The 15734-nt window shown below is 42.2% G+C and overlaps 1 long non-coding RNA gene across 1 annotated transcript in view; it reads left to right on the top strand.

The window, feature by feature from the left end:
• The window catches only part of LOC307226516, a 29112-nt gene extending 14398 nt beyond the window's left edge, over positions 1-14714 (top strand). The window contains exon 3 of the long non-coding RNA XR_013843479.1: positions 14610-14714. This is a non-coding gene — a long non-coding RNA (uncharacterized lncRNA). The remainder of the gene's footprint in view (positions 1-14609) is intronic.
• The last annotated feature ends 1020 nt before the right edge of the window (positions 14715-15734 follow it).

The raw sequence follows: 15734 nt of genomic DNA, 5'->3' as shown, positions 1-15734 counted from the left end.
CTGCTTGCGGAGAGGTCCGCGAAGCCTGGAGAGTGAGAGGGGTCGGTGTGCACCGACCCCTCTCGCTCTCCAGGCTTCACCGAAAGCCTGCATTCGCCCCATAGGACGCACACACATTTCGCCTTCATTTTTGGAGGGGAGAAAGTGCTTCCTATAGGGCGAAAAATACGGTACTTGTGCGGATTGCTGTCCTAAGCATGGGATTGTGGGGTTGAGAGAGAGACTGCACCTTTCTTTCCTCTGCACCCTCTGTAACTATCCTCTGAAGTAGCTGGGCATCCCCAGATTTGCATGCTATTTGAGTGGGTAGTATGTGTGTAAAATCTGATGCGCAATGCCCCACATTCACTGCCAATTTCTCAATTTTACATGGGGTTTCAATTATACAACCAGGGTCAATGCATAATGGTTTTCACATGCACCTTTTTGACTGAATAAGTATGACAATGGCAATGGAGAAAAAGCAGGAAGACAGGGAAGGAGTCCTGTGTGTTACATAGCAAATCTGACAATACAGTCTGCCACCCACCTTCCATTTTACCAGCTAGGGTGTAGCTTGCAGCTTCGTTTCTAATACAAAAGGAATGCAATTGTTGAAATGTGTAGTTATTTAATCCCTCTGTATTTTCGTGTTATGTACTGGCATACCAAAAATAAAACAAAACATTGGGGGAAGCATGAAATAGCAAACCACGCAAGTTAGTGTACTACTTCAGATATCGTTTAGTACATGTTTTTAACATAACAACTCTACACATTTTCCAGTTAAGATGTGCAGAGCTGTAGTAGGATCATGGCCCCTGCTCTTGATTCCACTCCATACACACGTTGAGCATAACTTCTGGAAGGATCTGCCCATGTGCTCTGGAAAAGGCAAAGTCAGACCTGCATACACACACACACACACACACACACACACACACACACCCCAAAACAAACACAAAGACACATGTCTGTCTATGTGTATGGTGTTAGAGAATATCACAGTCTGGCAACTGTACTCCTTACTGATCTTCCCAAGTACCACCAGCAAACATTCAGTTGTGGAAAGGTAGTTGTTAGGACACACGTGTGTTCATGCATGAACACACATACACCCCCCCTACCCAATAGGTTTCTCAACTGACAGCTGTAATAAGAAAATCCTCTTGGGATGTCCCTCTTCCCCTTTCGTGGCTTAGCATCTGAATATTAACTTACAAGTATCAAAACAAACCTTAATCAGGAAAGTTTCTGCTATTCCCTTTAGGCCATGAAGAGACTGAAGGTGAGAGGAGAATAAACACTGGGTGGTATGGGACAGTAATTAACTCCAGGCGTAAGGTACTGAATAGCAAAATCCTTCAAATGCAGCTCACAGCCAGCTTTTCTTTTTTACATTATAATAAGAAGGAAGTTGAATGGAACAAAAGCAGATTGGTCCTGAATGTCTAATGCAGCCTTGCAAATAACAACTCACAGTTACTGGCCCATTTTTTAAAAAAACAAAAAACTTTCCTGCTTGTCCCACACACACTGATCTTCAGTTTTTTGTGGCTCTTGAAGAGCTTTCCTATTTAATTGCCTGGAAGCCCGTCATAGGCAAGTGGCTATTTGCAAACCTAGATTAATTCCATGGCCGTGGAATCTGTTACATAATGCTCCTAAAATGAATAATCCTGATCAGGGCTCCAGGCAGGTTGAAGCAGGAACCTTGTAGCACTGTTTAGGCCTCTTTAGGCTGAAGCTTTTCAAGATGAAAGAACACTCTTCCAGAATAAAAATGACTACATGGTTTTACAATAAAGGGGCTACCTTGGACAACAGGAATCTGTCAGTGAAACAAGCAGACAGAATAGGGACTCATTTTTCTCTGAAGAATTTAGTGGTTGGTCAAATGGAATGCTATATATGAAATGTTTTACATCTGAAAATTGTTTTATTAGTGTGAACAAGCTGCTTCTTTAATGGAGGAATCCTTAGTAAATCCTAGCCCAGGTATCTTTTCCTTTTTTTGGACTCACAACAAAGTGTGAGGGAGGACAAAAGCTCCCAGTTATTTCGCTTTTCCTTTCAACACAAAGAGAAGGGTAAATGCTTGGTTTCATCATATGCAGAGCCCACATAATATTATCTGTCATGTGCAATTTTTGCAAAAGTACAGTTGAACAGGCAGAAATAACCTCAAGTGCTTTTTACAGACAGAGCTCATTCTTTTAAAAAGTATCTCTAAATGATGATGATGATGATCATAATAAGAAGCACCTGGGGGAAATTATTCCTCCACTACCCCTGGGTCTCTTCACATGAATATTCTTCATCTGGCCCCAGTTCTTGGCATGACTAAAGGCCCACTACGGGAGTCTGTATTCCTGAGATTTGTTCCACACTAAGAGCTAGCATAGAAATGTCTCACCAGCTATTGATCTACAGCTAATAACAGGCACACGTATATTGAAAGTTGGATACTGTTAGCAGAAATGCGGTTGACCTCATCATAGCCAATTCAATGTGTTGGAAAACTGGTCATTCTTGGGAAATAAGTGTAGGGCAGCCACTTGGTTAAGTTCTTGAAACTGCCCCCGACATAATGTGTTTCTCCCCAGGATTTCTGTTGGAATGATTCCTATGGGGAGAAGCTTGCAGGAAATGCCAGGGCTAGCAAAGCCTGAGAGTCCAGATGGATTCTTAAAGAAGGTTTGGAAAGCGGGAAACTGGGCTCCTGCTGTTTCCTGCTTATGGAAGATTCCTGAAAGATACATGTGGATTTACAGCCATGTGTGTTACTCCGTGGGAATGAAGCACTCCTGTGGAGGGTAGAAAAAAACTTTTTATTTTTTCAGAATTGGCCCTCTGACAGTGCTTACTCACAAACGTGCACATTGCCAAAATGGCAAACTAGTTTAGAGTTTGAGCTGCTTTTAACATCACCTCTTTCACTTTTGGCATCTGAAAAAAGTTATAATAAAACAGTCTCAGAAGGGTTCCTTGCCTCAGGTTTTAAACAACTATAGTGTGAGGCATCAGTCTTGGCAAACTTTAACCCGTTGATGGACTGGTGGCATTCCAGCACCCTTGGGTTGGTATACAGATTCCTATAATTTCCAAGAAACCATTATTGGCACCAGAAATCAATCAGTACTGTGCCCAGAAATGGGGAAAGCAGCAGTGTGCTTGAACAGTGTGCTTCACTTCCTCTGACCAAGAGGCAGTTGTGGATTTTTGCTGTCCTGAGCCTCGGATGATCTGAAATATGTCCTGTAGAGGCTGGGGAAGCAGAATCAGAAACTCATGTTTTTAGCTTTCCTCAGGTCTGTGTTGACATGCAAACTGGGATTGTTGAGGATTCCAGAAAGATCAGTTGATTGCAAAGCCCAGCATGGCTGATTCCAAGCGCTTGGAACAATAATTCACCAAAAATGAATTTGCTTGTAGTTTATGACACTGGACACTAAAGCAAGTAAAGAGTTATCATTTTAGGACATACCCTTCTTGCATTTTTTAAATGAGAGGCTTTCGGGAGAATCGCAACCATATAAGCCATGTGAAGAAAGCACTCCCAAATTCTCTACATGCAGAGTAGACTTTCCTCAACAGCAGGATTTAAGGCTTCTGGTGTAAACTGCTTCCTCAGCTGCTTTCCACATCTCCTTGGTATTGCTGCCCATTGTGTTCAAAGAGGCCAAAGGAGTGACAAGTTTTATTACTGCTATAAGGAATGCCACAGAAACGGGACATAGTTCCCAAACTGAAACATTTCTTCATTATTTTGTAATGCTGGGAGTCTATCATTATTGCACTACTTGGCACATGTACACCTGGAAAGGATGAGTGACTCCCAATATTTCATCTTGACTTTACTTCTCTTCTCTCCCACACAAAAAATGGACATGCTGAGAAGGATTTCTGGACTGTAATGTAGGGGAAGTTTGTTCATTCTCCACCTTGATGGCAGAAGTATAGCTCTAAAAGGACTTTCATTTTTTTGGCTGGATTCATAGTGGCTGAACTGAGATCAGATTTTTGGCTCAGATGAATGACAAGTTTATATATTACAGGATAACATTGATTTTGCTTCATAGTTTTTGAGGATTATTTTTTTTCTGTGAATTTTCCCTTTTGAATGAGAGACTGATTTGTTCTATGGAAGCCGAATTGTATTCCAAGCTACATGTTTATTTCAAGCAGGGTGAAGTATCTAATAGAAAGTTTTCAGTCCTAGCATTCTTTTTCATTTTCATGCTGTCTTCATCCAACATGGCTATAGCATCGCTAAGGTCCAGTGGTGTTACGGATTAAAGGTAGGTATATAAAGCACCCCTGGATGGTTAAGTCCAGTCAAAGGTGACTATGGCGTGTGGCGATCATCTCGCTTTTCAGACTAAGGGAGTCAGTGTTTGTCCACAGACAGCTTTCCAGGTCATGTGGCCAGCATGACTAAACCATTTCTGGCACAATGGAACACCATGACAAGTGCCAGTGCGCATGGAAACACTGTTTACCTTCCTGCCACAGTGGTACCTAATTATCTACTTGCACTGGCATGCTTTCAAACTTCTAGGTTGGCAGAAGCTGGAACAGAGGAACAGGAGCTCACCCCATTGCGGGGATTCAAACCGCTGACGTTCCAATCAGCAAGCCGAAGAGGCTTAGTGGTTTAAACCACTGCTCTACCCAAGTCCCCTAACCCATGTTACGGATTAGGAATGCAGGGCTGTATGGCTCTAGGATTTTTTTTCCCAGAGCCGGAGTGATAATATCTGCTGCAGTAGGTCAAGCAGACTCCTGTGAATGTGCTACAGCCTCAGCCCCACCTCCTCCTCAGCTGCCTCTTCTTCCTCTCTCCCACTCAAGCCTGTTGCTTGTTCAGCATCCAACCACTTGTCTCCTCATGAAATCAGGTCTATGGTTACAAGGGGAGCTAACATTAGACTAAAGCAAGGGACCTAAGAGGAGAAGAAGGCAAATGGGAGGAAACCACTAGCCTTCCTCAACCTACCTGCAAATAGATATAGATAGATAGATGATAGATGATAGATAGATAGATAGATAGATAGATGATAGATAGATAGATAGATAGATATAGATAGATTAGATAGATAGATGATAGAGATAGATGATAGATAGATAGATAGATGATAGATAGATAGATGATAGATAGATAGATAGATAGATAGATAGATAGATAGATAGACAGACAGAGACAGACAGACAGACAGACAGACAGACAGACAGATTTGTTAGGGTTTTGCAGCCAGGGCTACAAATGGTTTCAGATTGCACGTTTACCTTGTAACACAGCAGCATTTAATCTATTTGTAGCATTCTGATGATGTCACCTATTTTTTCCATAAATTCTTAAGCAACCACAGTTAGGCTGATTAATTCCAAATTATTCTCCTGCCACCACATTTCACCTTCTGCCCTCTCTTAATTTGTTCTCTCAGAACAGCTGGATATGTCCACTGGTTTTGATGAACAGAAAGTTCTGTTCTTTTTCATGCAAACGCTTTTCTCCACACAAAGAGTTCTCTTACTAGTTTTTTTTTTGCTTTGTTGTTGTTTTCTGTTCAAACTCTCTTTTGTCTTCTGCTCCTATTCAGTCATTGCCAGACCATGGGCACTTCACCAGCACCAGGGATAGGAAACCAGTGGACCACCAGATGTTTCAGAACTTCCACTGCCATTCATCCCAGCCTCCATGGCCAATAGCCAGGGATTATGGGACTTGTAGTCCAGAAACATCTGAAGGGTCCAAGGTTCCCCATCCCTGACATGATCAGCTCTTTCATCTCCCCATCTCTTGCAGAAACTTCCAGGCAATTACTTGAACTTTTTCTCCTGCCACCTCTTCTCTCTATGGTCAGTTCAGTGGCAAAGTACACATATGATGGAGATTCATAAATGCATCTCTGTCTCTTTAAAACATTTTCCAGTAGCATCCATGGGAGCAGTCCACTTCAGATTAAGATTGTGGCATGAGGGAGTGGGGTTCAACTCATGCCATTTCCTTGATTTAGAAATCCCCATCAAGCGATGCTGTAATTTTTACCAATAGAAGAAGAAGAAACACATTCTAGGCTTATTTTTTGTGCCTGGCTGAATTCCAGTTCATCAAATAGTTTAGCCCACAGATTGTCCCTCCCAAACACATCTCCTTCCTCTTCCGCTATTCCAGGTTAGAGATAGATAACAGCTTTTCAGAGTGAAGGGTTTGTGAAACAGCTAGCTGGCAAACATGTTTGGGAGTTTTGCATTGCTTCAAATATCTCCGTGACCAAAATTGATAGTCCGACAAATTTCAGTTATCATAAACGTATTGTCACAACTATTATCTATGCTGTTTTGAGGCCTCGTTGTGGATGAACAGACCAGAACAAGACTAAAGTGTGGTGGGTCCTTATCCAAGAGATGTTGCTATCAGATGACGCAACCTTGACACTCCAAAGTTGCTCTACAGAGACTCATCAACCATTTTGTCCAAGCCTGCAGGGCGTTCGGCCTTACCATCAGCCTGACAAAAAACAACATCCTGGGTCAAGACATCACCAGCACTCCATGTATAAGCATTGGTGACCATATACTCTGTGTTACAAAGATATCTGCAAACATAACATGATGCAAACATCAACCCACCGTGTGAGAATCCATTGCAGACAGATGACTGGAGACAGGCAGTCAGGTCGTGTATTCATAGCAGTGAGCAGAGGAGGAATGACCACACTGGGAGGAGCTCATAGAGAAGAAATACCATGGTGCATCTGCAGCAGCACAACCAGATGCCTTCATCTGCCCCAACTAATCATCTATCTCCCATATTGGTCTCTACAGAAACAGCAGATGCTGCAACCTTCCAACAGTTTGACTTCACCCCCAAAGGCACACTCCTCCATTGTTTCTTGAGACAGACAGATGCCAACAAGAAGTTTGGGATAATGGGTCAGAAAGGGGATGTATCTCATTTCCCTCTCCCTCCCTCCCCCCCTCAAAAAAAAATAGAGCTTTCAGATTTTCTTTTTCCTTCCTTTGGGGCATCAGAAATTTAAAACAGAATGAGGGGTGGAGTAGAGTTGTAGTCAATAAAAAGGCCTTTGAGAAGATTAACCAAAAATTTGCTTAATGCCTAATAGCCATTTCCTAACCACATTACGGTTATTACCCCTGAGTGCTGTGGTTTTCTTTCCTTTTCTTAAGTCTTCCCTGCGAGTGTGTGGCATGCCTCACTTGTCTGAGTCATCTGTTCTGCAAACACCCTTAAGCAGTGCATCTTCCTCTCCTGGCTCTTTGCTGTGGATTGCATCGGTTGGGTGATGCGAACCCAGACCTGCCTTACTCAACGGCCACCGTGCACCCAATGGCCTTCTGGACCTTTCCAACCTGATGATTCTAATTATTCTCCAGATGGGAGAGCTATTCATTTCCTTGGAAGAGCAACTCTGCCGTTTGAGGCTGCCTTTATAGGACTCGAAATTTCAGACATATGACTTTGCTGGCACCTGGTCCTGCTCTTTGAAAGACCATAAGAAAGAAATGAACTGCTTTTACTGGTTGCCAGTGCCTCTTCGCCCCTACCCACCCCCTGTTTGCAAACATTTCTTTAGCCGGTTGTGAAATAGTGCTAATAGTCACCAGCTAATATAATGAAAAGCAAACAGTTCTGATTTCCCAGTGTGGGTGGAAGGAACCTAGAGCACTGGTTTTGCTCTCAACAGTCAGAAAACTCTGCCATCTCTGAGCTGTTTAATTATTGAAATGAGCTGTAACAGGACACTGGGTTGTTGCCGAGGTCACTGTAGACTACTGGAAGTCAACTGACAAGCCGTTCTTGAGAGAGGGCCTTCAAAGCCTGGGGCACTGTTTTAAAACCCACACACTGTTTCTCAAGCATTCAATCGCCGATAGGTAGTCTGATAAGTGGGACTGATATGCATCGGGGAGGTCCAGTGGTGCTTTTCTTTTTTCTTTGAGGTTTTGTTTTAAGACAAGCCAAAATACGCTCAAGTGGTCACCGTGATGCTGTGATTCCCATGCCCTGTCACATTCCTTCAGAGACGATCCCAGGCTTTTATCCTCCCCCCCCCCTTCCAGTTCACCCATCCCTCCCTCTGACCACGTGCCATCCAGGATGTAGACAAATTAATTCCAAGTGACCTACGTATGTGGGAGTGGACTATTTCGAAGCAAACAAGGAGGGAGAGGGAGGACGTATCTTGCCTTCACATTTTCATTAGCTCGTTCCCTGGATACAGTTTATTCATGGCAATAAAAATTAAAAAGCTACACATTGTGTGATTCTGGAACAGTCTCACTGCATTTTGTGTTTGGGGGGGGGGGAAATAGGGTCGGTCATTTAACATATTTAAGGTAACACTGAACCGAAAGTCTCCTAGTAAGAATCTGGAGGTTAAAATCCTAGAACTGTAGAGTTGGAAGGAAAACCAAGAGCAATCTAGTTCTACCCTCTACAATGCAGGATTGGCCAGGGCGGCAGTGAGGTTGGCTGAAAGTGGTTGAAGGGAGACCTCAGAGGCATATGGGGGAAAGTTACTCAAAGATTGGGGGTGGGTTACCCTGTCACAATGGCTTCCTTCCACCCCTTCATTTTTGAAAAAAATCAATAGTTGTTATTTTTTTAAAAAAATGCTCTTCTGTTGCTGCCACTGCCATACACAAAACCACAGAAAGTTATGCAAGGAAGAAGAGGGTGGAGTCTGCTGTACTCAGGTAAATTTCCCACTGTCCTTGGGGGGAATTTTCACCCGCCCCCTAAGTGCAAGTCTTTCTGCTTGCACAACGGAAATTTCCCCATTCTCCTCCACCTGGTGTACCTTCTACATATGTTCTGGAGGTTTTCCAAACCCTTTGGAGCAGCTTTCCAGAGGATGTGGGGTGCCTGCAGTAGGAGGAGAGTGAGGAAAGTTATTGCGCAAGCACAAGTACTTGACTCTGGCTACTCTGGCCTAGCTCTAAGATAAATAGGAGGAGGAGGAGGAGTTTGGATTTGATATCCTTCTTTATCACTACCCTAAGGAGTCTCAAAGCGGCTAACTTTCTCCTTTCCCTTCCTCCCCCACAAGAAACACTCAGCCCCTCTCAGTGGGGCTGAGAGACTTCAAAGAAGTGTGACTAGCCCAAGGTCACCCAGCAGCTGCATGTGGAGGAGTGGAGACGCAAACCCGGTTCACCAGATTACGAGTCTATCGCTCTTAACCACTACACCACACTGGTGTTTGGCAAAACTATAACCCTCTACAGGTTATGTATGAAGGTTAAATAACCACATGTGAGGGTGGGGGGGGGCATGGAGAGGTGCTAATTCCACCCTGTCACCATTCCAGTTGCCCTCCACAAGTTTGAAGGGGAGGGGTCCTATACTTGTAGAGGCTCCTTGTGCATTTTAAAACCCTTGCTTTTCCATGTCTTTAAAATGTAGGGGGAGCCTCCAGAAGGATCCCTGCTTCAGAAGATCCTGGAGGGATCACATAATGTGATGAGAGCACAGACAAGGTCAGAGCTGGCACACTAATCCTCACAGCCCCCTCATGTGTTGGCTTAGCACTAATACAGAATGTCTGAAGAGGGCTCAGGGCCGTTGCTCGTGGGCCAGTGGCCTAGAGGAAAAGGGATCTGGTCCCAGCACCCAGGCACTGCAGGCCTATTACATTGGCGCTATGGCGTTCGTGCCACATCTCACTATTGTAGCATCATACGAATGGGTTATACAAATGTTTAAAAGTTAGTTTCTCATTGCAGGTGGACTAATAAAACCCTGCATCCATACAAGAGGAGGGGGAAAACACCATCTTTCCACACAATGAGATTTAGAGAAAATTAGGGGGAAATGCAATTTCAGAATCTTCTCAAAAAGTAATGAACCTGTGGTTGTTTGACCGCACAGTAAAGTCTTCCAGGTTATCTAGGTGTGTGACATCAAGCTATGTGTCCACACTGGAACTTCTGTTGGACACTGGAGCTGCCGAACAAAGCCTTGAAGCCATGGAGAAGTGTACTGCAGTGCAACTATGTGCCAGCTCGGCATCTTCCTGGTGTCTATGAATGGGTCTACACTTTGAAAACCAATGGGTTCCTCGTGAAAGCACAAATCCTGCAGACTTTGCTGTATCCCTAAGTAACTTCTACGGCTCATTGATTAATATTTTGGAGGTCCTGCCCTAGATAAATGAGATTGCCTTTAGGTTTTGACCCTGGCAAAGGGTAATGATTATTCTGATCGCACGCACACTTCAATCCTGCGTCTCAAAATAAAATTACATTACATTAAAGCTTTTTAATATCTGCAGAGCAGTAGCGAGTGTGCCAGGATTGGAGTGCTAAGGTGCTCATTTAGGTCTCGTACATCAGGCTCAGTGCTCGAATGAATCTGCACATTCTAGATATACTTAATAAAATAAAAAAACCACAACAGTGCAAGAAGTCACTCCAGTAGCCCACAAAAGCTCAATAATCCAGCTCGTTCGTTTATTGAATTTTGCACTTACAACTTCTAAACACATCCCACATCCTGAGAAGTTCCAAAGTGTTGGTAGTATACTTACTATACAATGGGATATATGTTTCGTTTATGTTCAATGTCCAAGCCACACATTAAGCAAGACGACATTTTACCTCTTGTCTTTCCCCTCAATCGTAGTTTGGGATTCCCCTCCTCCCAAAGGTTTTAGCTCAGCACTGAATTTTGCACTTTTCAGGTCTGCCTATTAAAGGCAATAACAACCTGTATATATTTAGTTTTTCAAAGGAAATTAGGGTAACCTGATTTTTATTATTCCCTAAAGTCCTACAATCTCCAGAGTAATAACTTTTCCTGTTCTCTAATTTACTTTTACATTGCTGGAAACATTTACCATTTAGCTCAGAATCTCCCATGACCAATTGGGGCCTGGTGTTTGCTAGGTTCTGTGGAATGTAAGACCTTCTTTGCACAAGTTTACAAGAGACATAAAGGAGCTAATCTCTTTGTAAATTATGTGAACTGGAGTAAGTTCAATGCTTCATTCCCCCAGGTACCCAGTGACCACTCTTTGTCCCTGTTATTTAATCTGACAGTTAACCTTTCAAGGGCTGGTAGTCATTTTAGATTAACCTTTGTTTCTTAAAAAAAAAATTAGCAGGCAATTTCCTTCTGGTTAATTTTTTGTTAATTGCTAATTTTTCCATAAGCATCTGATGGTCACCTCAATTCCTAAACTTCCGTGCACTGTGATGTGCTATAGTTTTTGCTAATCTTATTGTTTTTGCTTGGTAAGAACTAGGGAGAAAATGTTTTTTAATGATATACATGTATTTATGGCATAATTTCCATTTATGATAAAAATTAATCCAGAAACCATTTCATATGCTAGAGATAGCACGTTAGACACAAAAATGAGTTTTTATAACAGATAGCCATCTCGAGAACACCAGAATCTTAGTAATTTATCAGTTTTCCTTTTAATTAAAACTCAAGTATAGTTTATGCACTGTTTGATTCAATGTCAACATATGGGATGCTTGCAAAGGGGGGGGGGTCTGGCTTTCTGCTATATTTGCTGCAGTTTTCAGGACGACCAAGTTTGATGGGGTTTTCTAAATTACACTGCTGTTGCCTCAACATTCTCCACTTAAAGCTCTTCCTTGTTATTTATATTTTATTAAAGCTTTTGACAGAGGTTAAACTTTTTTTTTGCATGAAGTACAGAAATGAGAAACATTTGAATCATGCTTTTTGGTACCTGCTTCCTGCCTCCTCCACAGACCTTCTTTCTCCTTACCTGCTTTTATGGCATTCAGTTTCTTCAGTGAAATAAATGAATGAAAATAAGGACAAAGAGTGTGTACTTGCACACAGAGAGAGATTACAGAGTGGGATGGGGGCATATTCACATATACATCTAGTTTGATTCATTCAAGGTCTGTAAATGGACACATAGCAGCGTAGTTGACTTCAGCCCAAAGTAGACATCACACAAAAATGAGTGACTCATGGATAGGGTGTCTATTACCCTGGGCATGTTGTTGGACTTCAGCTGCCAATAGCCCCAGTCTGTATGGCCAAAGGAATGGTTGGAGTTGTAGTCTGGCAATATCTGGAGGGGTTCATAAGACCCGCCCCCTCCTTGATTTACAACAACATGAGAGTGGCCACCAATAATTAAAACCAAATCCTTCAGTGTTTAAAGTGGTAACTTGGTTTATGAACTTAATCCGTTCCGGAAGTTTGTTCTCAAACTGAAACCGTTCTTAAACCAAGGTGCGCTTTCCCTAACAAGACCTCCCACCGCTGGTGCCCTTCCAATGTTCGGATTTCGTTCTTAGACTGAGGTAAAGTTCTCAAACCAGGACACTATTTCCAGTTTTGCAGAGTTTGTAAACTGTCAAGGAGGAATAAGCAACACACACACACAATTTTAATTTGGTAAATATTATTAACTCCTTCAAGACTACAGAGTGGTGTCCACGGATTAGAAATTTAAACAATTAAAATTGTCCTCCAGTACTAGGTTTTTTGGGGGGTTCTTTTTTAACCAACATCTTCACACACCCCTGTTAAGCGCATAATGTCAAGGCCCTGCGAAAAAAGCGGGATTTGACTGAAAATTACACTTCTGTTCCTTCACGTCAGCTCTACCTCTTGCTCAAGCGATTCCTGCTACACCTCCATCTTGTCACTTTTGGTTTATACTGGTAATCTGCATCAGCCAATTATATGCAGCTTAACAATTACTCTTACAAAATGCTTAATGTCTGATATTCAGGACATAAGGTTACGTTAATATAATCTAACACATATTGAGGAAGCCTACCACACACAGATCTTGCCAATTAGTGCACAATTTTAACAAATCAACATTCATGCAATTAATAGAACACTTCATATTCCCTCTAATTTTGAGCTCTGCATGGGAATATGTTATCAGGAAGGAATGCAGAATCATTTATTTATACCTGATATGTGTTCCACATGTACTGTGGAGTTGTTAAGAATTAGACTAGAAGTGCAGAAGGCTCAGTTTTGTTGAGCCAACACTTAATAACCAACATGCCATTGTCAAGGCGAATTCACACTTGGAATTTATATAATGGTCACCATATGATGAAATGCAGCCAAACTTGTCACATGGCAGTGCTTTGTTTGGTAAAAAAACTATGCCAATACTCATATATTGATAATAGTGCTGTGGGTTCCAGAACAAAATGGCTGCCATGGGCAGCAAAAAGAAGTGCTGTTATTCTATACTGGTGAGTACTGTCTCAAAAAAATATCTGCACATAGGTTTGACCTTCAAGTATTAGGCAATTTACTGAAGTGTAATTGAAATTGTTTATGACAATTCATCATGTGGTGTGATGACTGACTCTAAAAATTTCATACAATCATTGTATCAAGTGATAACTGCACATAAATGGATAACATGATTTTTTGTGAACTTGAGTCTATACAGTCAAAAAACTTAGGAATCAATTATTTTATTCAAAATATTTGTATATAGCTTTTCTACTTTGAAAATATCCAAAGTGACATGGTTCTGCTGTGACTGCACCATCTCAAATTGCAGGGGAGATATGGCCAAATGCTTTTTGCATAACACAAACTCCCTGCCCATGGAAAGTTAGCATATTGGTGAGGAGGGTTACAGTCAAACCTTGGCTCCTGAACGCCTTCGTTACCATACGTTTTGGCTCCCGAATGCCAAAAACCCAGAAGTATTCCGGTTTTTGAATGTTTTTCAGAAGTTAAACGTCCTACGCGGCTACCACTTTAGTGCAGGAAGCTCCTGCAGCCAATCAGAAGTTGCGCCTCGGTTGTCTAATATTTCGGAAGCTGAATGGACTTCCAGAATGGATTAAGTTTGACAACCAAGGTTTGACTGTATATCAAACTGTTTCTGTGTTTTTAATGTGGAGAAACATTCAAATACTTGCAAGCCTCCGCTATTGTCAGGTACAGTTCCAGAAGAACCACAGGTACACTTCTTCAGGACATGAACTGCTCTTTGCTTGTGAACACAGCCTAACCAATGACTGCAGTTGTGTATTAATAGTTTTTCATTTTCCATCCAAGGGATGGCATCATGGGTCAGCCTCCTTGCCCTGCTGCCAGTTCATTTGTCACTTGTAAGCAACTGAAATGAGCAGAACCTTCACTCCCCTTGCTCTCTCCCATCTGGAGTGCTGTGTGGATTGGGAGATGGAGCTAGAGGACAGCAGCAACAGCGAGGAGGAGGTGGTCCATCATGTTCAAAGGCTCCTCATAACTTGGCGCCACCATCACTATTTTTGTTCGCATGCATATATTTAAAAGATCTGCCACCTTACATGGCAATGCCCTTTCAAGGTGGTATACTGAAATAAAAGTATAATGCCAGCCAACAGGCAATAACAACAGATTAATCAACTTCATTTTGTGCCTCTTTTTAGACTTGGATATATGAAACAACCAGCAGATTAAAAATCTAAAGCTATATATATATATTAAAACCCAGCTAAAACAGATAGTCTTCAAGGCCTTTTTGAAGACTAGCACTGATGTGACCAGCCACATAGTCCTTGGGAGGGGGTTCCATTAAAATAGGTACCACAACTAGAAAGGACTTGTCTCTATTGTTTACCAGTCCTTCTGCTCTTAACAGCAGGACAATATGCATGGACACATGGATGAAGGTGATCCATAAGAATCCATAAGAGCTCTGTTGGATCAGGTCAAAGGCCCATCCAGCCTAGCATCCTGCTTTCAATTATCCAACCAGATGCATATGGGAAGCCTTCAAGCAGGACCCGAGTGCCATACGTCAAGGAAAATCCTGACATGTCCTGGTTTTTGGGTGTAAAAATGGCGTCAGAGGGGAATTTCTGCAAACTGGCAAAATGTCAGGGAAAAACCGGAGGTAACACAATGGAAAAAGCAAACAACCAAAAAAAGAAAAAAAAGAAAAGCTCAACAATTTTTGTGGTTTGCTACTCTTTGAATAGGGCCTGAAAACATACTGGTAACCAGTAACCAGTATGCAACTGCTACAGTATCACAATATGATCCTACCACCTGTCCCCAAAAGAGCAATCAAGTGGCCATATTTATGTACCAGTTGAAGTTTCTGAATCATCTTCAAAGGCAATTTCACATGGAGTACAGTACTCTAGTCTGGATATGAGTGTTTGCATGATTGAGGTGCCACGTGTGTGTGTGTGTGTGTGTGTGTGTGTGAGAGAGAGAGAGAGAGAGAGAGAGAGAGAGAATATAAGAAACATTCTAATGCCTTCATCTCATTAATTTCACCACAACAGAGTGGGATTGACAAACAGAAGTGATGGGAAAGCTTTTTCAGGAATAGGGGGGAGCATGGGAAAAGACCCAGAGATGCAAGCAAAAGAATGGAGCAAGAGAAGACAGCATTGGTGCCTGAACCAATTTCACCACATGCTTTTCCTTCCTTCTTCTTGTGATAGGCTAGCCTCATCCATAGGCTCACCATATATCTCTTCAGTGAGATTGTTAAAGAGCTGTTTTATGCCTCAGCCTCCCCTGCCGCCACTGCCAATAGTAGAAACCGATGAAGCTGCGAGGACTGCAGATGTAGACGGTAAATCATTTTGAATTTTCCTCTTTCAGGATGAACTCCTGAGAGAATTCAGGCTTAGCACACTACTGACATGTTATTTATGTGTTGCTTACAGAACGGGAGTATAGTGAAGATTTCCTGTGTATAAACTGTATGCATTAAACATGTCAAAAATGCAGTTGCAATTTATTTTCCCAT

This window comes from Podarcis cretensis (genome assembly GCF_951804945.1).
Source record: "Podarcis cretensis genome assembly, chromosome: 1".
In the NCBI taxonomy this organism is placed as follows: Eukaryota; Metazoa; Chordata; class Lepidosauria; order Squamata; family Lacertidae; genus Podarcis; species Podarcis cretensis.
Note: the sequence above shows the minus strand (reverse complement) of the source record. Positions and strands in the feature narration are given on the sequence as shown.